The following is a 10,292-nucleotide window of genomic DNA, read 5'->3' on the forward strand; positions in this document are numbered from 1 at the left end:
TCGCCCCCAGATTGTGGAATGGCCTGCCGGAGGAGATTCGTAAAATTAACTCTCTGTGTGATTTTAAGGCAGGTTTAAAGACTAGCCTTTTCCGGCAGGCCTACCCAGATCAATGTAAAATCAAGAATTTTTAAGATGTATTGATTCCTTTTCTAATGTTGTTCCCCACCTCGATCCAAAGGGAGAGGTGGGTAAGAAATAAATATATCGTCGTCGTCATCGTCATCATCATCCAAGAATGGACCCTTAATGTTTAAAGGTAAAATAACTCAAATGTTGGGACGATATAATGAGGAAAGGCTTTTGTCTTCAGGTCCTGCTTGTAGGCATCCTGAAGGCATTTGCCTGACCAGTAGACTGTTGCTCTGAGAATCCAGCAAAGCTCTTCCTATGTTCTTATAAGAAACCAAAAGAGGTATAAGGCATTTTCTTTCCCATGGCGCGTACACTTATTTCTTTCGTCCTACAGTTAGTGTTGGTCAACCATTTTTCCATGTAATTGAAACAACATACAGAGACCAATGAAATCAATGGGACAGAATAGCTTAGTTTTGACAGGATCATGCCCGAAGTTAGCGTGTGTTTTCTACTAGTCAGGAGAGAGGAGGGAGGGAAGGAAGGATGTGTCCTCTGAAGAACCCCTGTATTTCTATCCATTTTTGGTTTGAAGGGTTTGTATCCTGTGAGTGACCTCTACATGAGAGCATAATGTAACTGAATAGGCCAAAAGCCTGGCTTTCCTACTGGGTATTGGGTATAATAACACAATTGTGGCTGCCTTGGTTACAGTTTCTATGGAAGGGAGACTTCAAGCTGACAATTTGAAAATGACAAGCGGGGAAGCTGCATGTAGCAAAGTACAATTTGGATTGGCCAAGGAGTCAAAAAAATTGATTGGCAGTTAGAAGAGCTATGAAGATTTAACAAAGATCAGTTACATAAAGGACAGATGTTGATTGACAATTGGTGGTCCGTTGGAAGAGAGTAGAGCTCAGAAAGGAGCAAGCTTTACAGGCTAAGAAAATCCTGCTGAGAGAACAACTGGAAACTGGACCGGTTGCTCAGGAGAGCAGGAAGCCATGCTGTGAAGATGTGGTGAAGCTTCAGCAGAATGTAGCACGAGAAGGTTTTGAACTGAGTTCTGACTCGAGGTTGCTTCAGCAAGCAGTTTTTGCAACTCAATCACCCTAGAAAGCAGAAACAGCAGGAAGAGTTTGAGACAGAGGAAAACTGCTGTACAAGTGGATGAAATTGGCTAGAGTGGAATTTATGGAAACCTGGTCTGAGGGAAAAGCCATTAAGCCTATTTAGCAGGACTTGCTTACATATTGTGAATGGTAGCTGAGCAAATTTAATCCAAGTACATTTAAAAAAATCCCAACCTATTGTTTGAAAAGTGACACTTCATTCTCATATGTAAATAATTCTCTTATTAAACAACTTAATTTTTGTTCAATTTATAATTTGTTGCTAGTGGTGGTGTCAATCTCACGCCTATACCAGAGGAACTAAGCTATTGGATTTCTATAAGGTACAGGTGGTTTATTTTTGGTGGCAATAGATTTTGAGACAAATTCCCTAACTGTGAGTTTAATCTGAAAACTATGTTTAAACCTGAGAGGTCCAAGCCTCAAAGTTTTTAAAAAATAAAACATAGGTGAGATACCCACATTGTTTTGTCACAACCCTGCTTATGAGGCCTAGTATCAACCCAAGGAGAACTCGGATTCAGATGTGTCAGAGGCTGCCCTCAACACCCTCTTCTATATGTGCGAATGAGCTAATTTTAAGCCATTACTATATTGGGTTGGAGCTGAAGACCCTACCCTCAGACTGTTCTTGTGTTTTTCTTTCTTTTCCCTTTTCAGTGTACTTTGGTTTGTCCTTCAGTTAACAGGTTGCAATTTGGGCCTACAAAAGTTAGTAGGACCTGACGTCTTTTAAAAGTGAGGAACTCTACCATCCTAACTTGAGAATGTATCTGTCCCATCAACTACTGACTCTGAGCATGACTCCCTTGCAGCTTCTCCTATCCCTCAGCCATGCAGGACCAGGAGACACAGAAACAGTCACAGGGCTTTTAAGAAATATAGTCAGCATCCAACAGAGGTGGAGCCACTGGAGTTCTCAAGTCCTTTGCTGAGACACCATGGAGTTGTCTCCAGTCCTTTGCTGAGACAACATCTTTCTCCAGCTCAGTCTACTGGACACAATGGGAGCACACCACAGTTCTGATTAAATGAATTCTCCAAGACTAAGTCAGTAGTACATGGTTGAGCAACTTGTGGCCTTCCAAATGTATTGGCCTACAACTCTTATCAGCCCTTATCAGCCCTAGAGCTCTTTATACCTGAGTATAAGTTATCCATCTCTACAGTAGTGAGCTGCCTTGCCTTGTCCTTACAGTGACCTGGCGGACTTTAACATAATGCATTTGACTGGACCTGACTTACTTAACCCAAATTGCTGTGATGTTGTCTGTTTCTTCCCCCAGGGGTTTTAGAAAGCTTAGGCTGATATACCAACTATGCCCTTATCTGGACAGAGATAGCCTAGCTACAGTTATTCATGCTCTGAAAACCTCTCGTTTGGATTATTGCAATGTGTTATACGTGGGGCTGCCTTTGAAAACGGTCTGGAAACTTCAGCTGGTACAAAACAGGGCAGCCCGTTTACTAACAGGGACTGGGCAGTGAGATCACATCATGCCAGTCCTTTTACAACTTCATTGGCTGCCAGTCCAGGTCTGGGTCCGATTCAAAGTGTTGGTATTGACATTCAAAGCCCTAAACGGTTTGGGGCCAGGTTATTTGAAGGAACGCCTCCTCCCATATGTACCTACCCGGACCTTAAGATCATCTACAGGGGCCCTTCTCCGTGAGCCCCTGCCAAAGGAAGTGAGGCAGGTGGCTACTAGGAGGAGGGCCTTCTCCGCGGTGGCACCCCGGCTGTGGAACGAGCTCCCCAGAGAGGTCCGCCTGGCGCCTACACTGTATTCTTTTCGTCACCAGCTGAAGACCTTTTTATTTTCTCAGTATTTTAGCACCTAAATTTAAACTTTGCTGTTTTAATTCTGTGTTTTAATCCTATATCAATTTCTGCTGTGTGGTTTTATTCTGGTTGTGCTTTTTATATTGTATTTTGTATTTGGGTTTTTAGATTGTTGGATGTTTTATTATGTTCTTAATGGTTTTAATTTTTGTGAACTGCCCAGAGAGCTTCGGCTATTGGGTGGTATAAAAATGTAATAAATAAATAAATAAATAAATAAAATAGAAAGTGTTTTTAAATTATGCTAATAAGGGATAGACAGTTTAAATATACATTTTAAGATGTATATTATATTTTTCTACAAAGCATGCACAAGACATTAATCTAAGAAAATATTTTATTACATTTCTTACAGCTTGGTGGCATTACAAGAAAAGCTTACAATGGAGACTGGATCGACTCACAAGACAACAGATCTCCATACATATATTACATTGTTTCAAAAGGGCATATTGATATTAATCCATATGAATTTGTCACTGGACTGAGCAGCCCATTTCCAGGGCCAAGCAACGCACACACAAGACAGGACATTAGACAAGGTATTGCCAAAAGCATAAGTATCTAACCAAGAAATGTCATGGGGATAACTGGATTATTATAATAGTGCCTTAATCTTTAGCATGGATCAAGACACACAAGGTATGTTTATGACAACTAAACGGAGCTCTTCCAGATTTGTTAAAAAATAAAGTGTTTTAGAGCAAGAACACTCTACATCACGTATATGTGGATGCAATGATCAGATGAGGGAACTCCTAACTCCTTCCTGCAGGCTAATAATTTAGAGCTCTTTAGATCTGAGTACAAACAGTACTTAACATTATCAGTCTATAGTGGAAAAGCAGTTATGGTGTATATGTAGCTTTATTTCACAGCTTTCCCTAACCTGATGCCCACCAAGATGTTTTGGACTACAACTCCCATCAGTGCCAGTCAGCATGGCCAGGGATGATGTGATTTGTAATCTAAATCAACTGGAGGCCACAAGGTTGGGTAAGGTTTATAGAGTAAGAGAAAAAGCAAACAATCTTATGTTCTTCCTGTTGGAAATGTGGGTACAACTCAGCTAGCTTCAAATGGACAAAGAGAATAGATAGAGGACCTCCAAGCTTCCTAAACTGTCCTCTGATCTATGCTAACCTTCCTTCTATTGCTAGACTTGTGCTCTTAGGGTTACTGACCTCACTTCCTACTTCTTTCTTCTTCATGCTCTTGCCTCTCAGAGAGGAGACATGTATTTGGGTCTCCCTCCATCTTGAGTTGGAAACCCTCCTATCCAACATTTATTTCCTGCAATAAAATGAAAGTTTTCTTATTCCTTTGACCCAGGCCAGATCTACGTCTTGTGTCAAATCATTACAATCCCATCATGGTAATGCTATACCCCTCTTGTGCATTTATACCTCGTAGTTCACACAATGACATTTGTTGTGGTATTTTGAATAATGTGGAATAAAAAGCAGGAAACAAAACTGTGGCTTCAGCTAGACCTATGGGTCTAGCGATTTTATGATTGCAAGTTCGTCCCCCTCTGTTTACACGCAGCATGCGACGTCCAGGAAGAAAGAGGACATTGCACCCACCATTTTGTTTTAGTTTTTTTTAGCTCAAGCGCTGAACTGTGAGGTTTTTTTAAAAAATAAATGAATTTCCTCACTCCCCCCCACCCCACCCCCAATGGCCACAGAGCTCCTGAGGAGCTCTGTGCCCCGTGCGTGGTTCCCGGCTTCTCACGGTTAATTGTGAGGAGCCAGGACAAACTGTGATGCGTGCCCACACGTTCCGCGGTCTCGGGATCATCCCGAGACTGCAGAAAAAGCATGCTTAAATGGTAGGGCAACATCCTGGGGCAAGGGAGGGATCATCCCTCCCTGATCCCGGGATCCCCTGTGCGTCATGTGAATGCACAGAGACGATCTAGCTATGACCTACGACAGCAGTATTTGGAATGGGTAACGTGCCCTAATAGTTACCAGTGCACTTCAATACCGCTATAAAGTAGTAGTGTAGATCTAGTGTCCAGTGTGATTTATCCAGCATAAAGTGTGTTCCTTCAGCCAGGATTTCACACAGCTCAGCCTCGTTAGGTTCTTGCTGTTCAACTCCAATGAGCATCATCCATTTATTCTGGAATAGCTGTTCAGAAGTATATATAAGTGGATACAATGATCAGATGAGGGAAGGTACTTCCACATGGAATTTAGTTTTGGAGCTCAGGTGTGCTCATTCCATCTACCTAAGATGTACAGGCCACGTGGTGCCTATGCACAGGTTACCCCAGTGTCTCCTCTGCCAGCTCAGCATATTTATGGAAGTAGGATTAAATAGTACCTTCCTTTTGGGTGGTGTTGTGGTCCTCAAGCTGTATATTAAAGCATGCACTGGAAGCAGGACTAGGAGAAGGGCCATAGCTCAATGGTAGGGCACATGTTTAGCACACAAAAGGTCCCAGGTTCTAGCCCTCATATCCCATGATAGGCCTGGGAAAGACTCCTGTAGCCTGTTATTGTAGATCAATCTTCCCCAACTTGGTGCCCTCCAGATGTGTTGGAGTTTAAGTCACATAATTCCCAGCCAGCATGTCCATTGGCTGGGAATTATGGGAGTTGCAGTCCAAAACATCTGGAGGACACCAAGTTGGGCAAAGTTCATGTAGGCAATACCAAACTAGGCAGACCAATGATCTGACTCAGTGACCCTGTTCAGACGACATGCCATGGCGAAGGATTTGGAGCTAAACATTATGGCTTGGCGTATTGTGTGACCTGTGAATTAGCATATCGTATGAACCATTCCTAACCATGGTGGCTACATAACCACATTTTAAAAACGCTCACTAACCATTTGCTGCAAAAGAGTTAGAGGCCTAACCATGGCTTAGCGTGTCGTCTGAACAGACCCAGTATTAGGCAGCTTCCTTATGTTTCATGTGGACACATGTGCTAGTGAATAAATAAATGAATTAAAGGAAAATGCAGAGAACTACTCTATTTCTCCCTGCCGCCCCCCTCTAGCAAACACTGAACTTTGTGCCTTTCGACACACTTGAGAAATGGACGCTATCATAACTCTGCCCCAGCTCCATGTGATAATAAAGGGGTGGGATGGGGGTATATTGGGGGGTGAGAGCTGCCTGGCAAATAGGGCCCAGGTGACCAACTCAGGTCTGTTTTCCGGAGTTGAACTTAGCAGCACCAGCTCAAGCGACAAGGGAAAGCTTATCAGTATGTCTATACTGCCTGATAAAAATTTATAGTGTAGTGTAATGGTTGAAGTGTTAGCTGTGAAGCCCACTGGGTAACATTGTGCCAATCATTAACACTCCGCCTGGCCTACCTCACAGGGTCATTGTATGGATAACATGCAGGTAGAAAATTTTAGACTCTGGATTTAATGGCAGGGGGTTGTCTTAAGATGGTAAAGCGTATTACTTCACTTACTTAAAAAATGGGCAAGCTGAATTTGGGCATCCTGCTAGCATCGCTGATAATGCAGACGGCAGGGTAGGGGCCGAAAAGAAACTTCTAGGCCAGCTTGAGCAAACTGGAAGAGGGGATTTAAAAAATGTTGCAACAACAACAACCTCCCTTATTTGTTGTTTGTTACTACTGTTCTTTCACACGCAAGAATAAGATTTTAAAATAAAAAAATTGAAAGCATTATTAAAAGCAATTCCTTTGTGAAAATGCCTGCTTTAAAAGGTACCTGTTTTAGAAACACAATATACATCTGTGTGGATCAAAGCGACTAGCCAGAACAAAATACATCCGGAGGTTGAGGAAACACTTATTAATGTTGACAAATGAAAACTGTTGTTTTTCCCCCAAAGGGATCTGTATCCTGAAACTGAAATTCTTGCTGCTTTGCCGTACTTATTTAGAATAAGCAGCCTATCTGTTGAGAACCTTAAGCCCGCATCAAGAAGTAATGATGTTTCTCGTTCTTTTCATCCTTCAATCTCAATCTGCATTACAAAGGAAATTGCTCCCTCAGCTCTTCAGAACAGAGCTTTAAAACTTGTACACTATTGTAATAGCGTGCCTAGGATAGGGGTTGGAACCCCATTCAGGCCAAGGACTGAATTCTCTTTTAAAGAAACTCTTGGGGGTGGGGAGGGGGAATTCCAGGGGTGGGGTGAGGGATGGGGCAAAGGCAAAAACCACCAAAGTACTAAAATATTTTAGCTTAAAGGTCTTATTGTCTTATTGCTAGTAAGTAAGCCTTACAAGAGGCATTTCAACCTTCTTAATAGGGGCAAAAACTGCACGAAAGGCAGGAAACCACAAAATATTTGGTGGTCGAAGGAAAAAGGGGGCAGGAGAAGGGGGTGTATCCTCAGATTGGGGCATCCAATTTTCAAACTTTGAGAATTGTTAGAGCAGTACCACAATGGAATCAGTTACCTAGGAATCAGTTACTAGAGGCCTTCAAGAGGCAGCTGGACAACCATCTGTCAAGGATGCTTTAGGATGGATTCCTGCATTGAGCAGGGGGTTGGACTCGATGGCCTTGTAGGCCCCTTCCAACTCTGCTATTCTATGATTCTATGGCTAGCCCCAAATCACCGCAGCCATGCAAATGTCTTGACTGAATAATGTAGGACTGATTAGTTCTTGGCTAAATCTGTGAGTTCCAGAGCTGATTCTGGATGTGTTGCCGTGCAGAGAGGAGGAGCCAGGCATGAATATTAAGTAGGAAATATTCCAACCAAACTAAGGACTTGTAAATACCATTCATTTGTGGGGAGGGAGGAGATTAAACATGTGTAATCAACACGATTTATTTATTGACTTACTTTGGCTGCAATCCTATATGCCCTTAGCTGAGAATAGGTCCCATTGAATTCAATAAGTCCAACTGAAGTGTGAATAGGATTGCATCCTAAGTAAATAAATAAATCAAATCAATGGTTTACACATAATTATTATTTATTTATTTATATAGCACCATCAATGTACATGGTGCTGTACAGAGTAAAACAGTAAATAGCAAGACCCTGCCACATAGGCTTACAATCTAATAAATTAATCTAATACAATCTAATAAGAACATAAGAAGTACTCTGCTGGATCAGACCAAGGGTCCATCTAGCCTAGCCACTCTGGGTTTCCACAGTGGCCAACCAGCTGTCAACCAGGGACGAACAAAGCAGGACATGGTGCAACAGCACTCTTCCACCCATGTTTCCCAGCAACTGGTGCACACAGGTTTACTGCCTCTAATACTGGAGATAGCATATAACTATCAGGGCTAGTAGCCATTGATAACCTTCTCCTCCAAGAATTTATCCACCCCCCTCTTAAAGCCAATGAAATTGGTGGCCATCATATGCTCAATCCTCTCCATCCTCACAAATGAATTTTCAATGGCTTTTATATTTGTATATTCAAAAGTAAGTCCCATTAATTCAATGGGGCATACTCCCAGGTAAGTGGGTCCAGGGTTGCAGCCTTACCTATTTGAGTGATTTATACTCCACCCTTCAACAAGTACCTAGAATCAAAATGGCAATATTTATAAGTGTTTGATATTGGATGTATCACACTGGCATTTCTTTATGGCATTTCCCCCTACAGGCTGATGACGATGAGCAAAATTAAGATGTGTATGTTCTTGAACTGTACTATCCCTTACACAAATAATACTAGTCTAGGGTGGAGGAAAGGAAGTTGATCACTGGAGAACTGAGTATCAGTTGGAAACTGGAACAGTTATGGTTATGCTGTTTTACTGCAAGCTCACTCTGTTTTTATTTTTTAAAAAAATGGCTCAAGAATAAGTGATCAAATATGCTACACATGCACAACAAAATGATCCTGAAATAAATTGGCCACTGTGGTGTAGTGGTTAGAGTGTTGGACTTGGACTCTGGAGATCTAGGTTCTAGTCCCCACTTGGCCATGAAGCTCACTGGGTGCCTTTGGGCCAGTCACTGTCTCTCAGCCTAACCTACCTTAAGGAATTGTTGTGAGAACAAAATGGAGAGGAAGAAGAGTGTGTAAGCCACCTTGGAATAAAAAAAAAGGTGCAATATAAATGTAGTAAATAAATACAATTAATAGAGGTTGGTGTGGATTTGATTTTCAAGCCACATGTTATTTTTAACTTCCGTCTCCAAATGAATCTTAGCTGCTCATGGAATTTTCAATTAGCTACTTGTTAGGAACCATAGGAAAAGAAACTTTGGGTATCCAATAAGAGTAATTTGCAGGAGCCATGAGAAGAGATTAATATTCCAGACCTGTCCTCATGACTAGGGATGGGGCAAGCTATCGTTTAACAGTATTTCAATTTCTGCAATCTGTAATTATGAGGAAAGGTCCCTGAGGTGGCAATCGAACCTAGGGTCATTCGGCTATGTTGCCACCTTCTCTGCTCTGCAAATGGGTGAACTTGGTGGAGGCTGGTGGCTCTGATATCAGTGGGGCGATAAATCCATTCCGGGTTTCAGTCAGAACTCTAAAGGAGCTCTCCAAGATGTGGACATTGGAGCCACCAGCCTCAAGGGATAAACTCTGTGAAGGAGCAGTAAGAAAGATGTCAACTCTGGCTACCAGCATGCCCAGTTTGAGACTCTTGCTGCCTTATTAGTCAGGCAGCAAAAGGTCTCTGTCCAGCACCTCAGCATTGCTTTCCCTTGTTTCTGGAATGGATCAACGCCAGTTTAACTATGTAGCATAAAGTGAGAGTGAGCAAATTTCAGGCTTTTTTGATCTAGTTCATTTCTTAAAGTAGATCCCTGAGATCTACTATTGGCTCACTGAGGCAGGTATATACACTTCAAATTAAAGAAGGAGAAAGGATATCCCTGAGCATATGCTTGGCCTGGGACTTCAATTGCATTGCCAGGACTGAGCTCTCAACTTTTTCACACACAAATGCTGTCCTGGTTCCCCTCCCCACAGAGTTTCTTTCTTTTGCTTCAGTAACCAGAGAGAGAAAGAGAGAGAGGCTTGTAATTGTTGTTATTGTTAAACAGTTGGACGTCTGCAGGTGACTCTTTGGCAAGTTAGTCACAGATTTACCAGGAGATCCCAAACAACTTTTTGCCCATCCCTGGAATCAAGTTCTGGTCATAATGTGTGCAGACTTGGAGAACACAGATGCATGCCCCAAACCAACTGAGCTTCATTGTTTATGTCTCCAACATGGTAGCCATCAGGATAAATGTGCCTACAGATTCTCTCTTCGAATGTGCCAAGCTCCCTGACCCTCCTGATTTTTATTTAATTTCTTAA

The sequence above is a fragment of the Elgaria multicarinata genome, chromosome 1 (genome assembly GCF_023053635.1).
Source record: "Elgaria multicarinata webbii isolate HBS135686 ecotype San Diego chromosome 1, rElgMul1.1.pri, whole genome shotgun sequence".
NCBI classification, from domain to species: domain Eukaryota; kingdom Metazoa; phylum Chordata; class Lepidosauria; order Squamata; family Anguidae; genus Elgaria; species Elgaria multicarinata.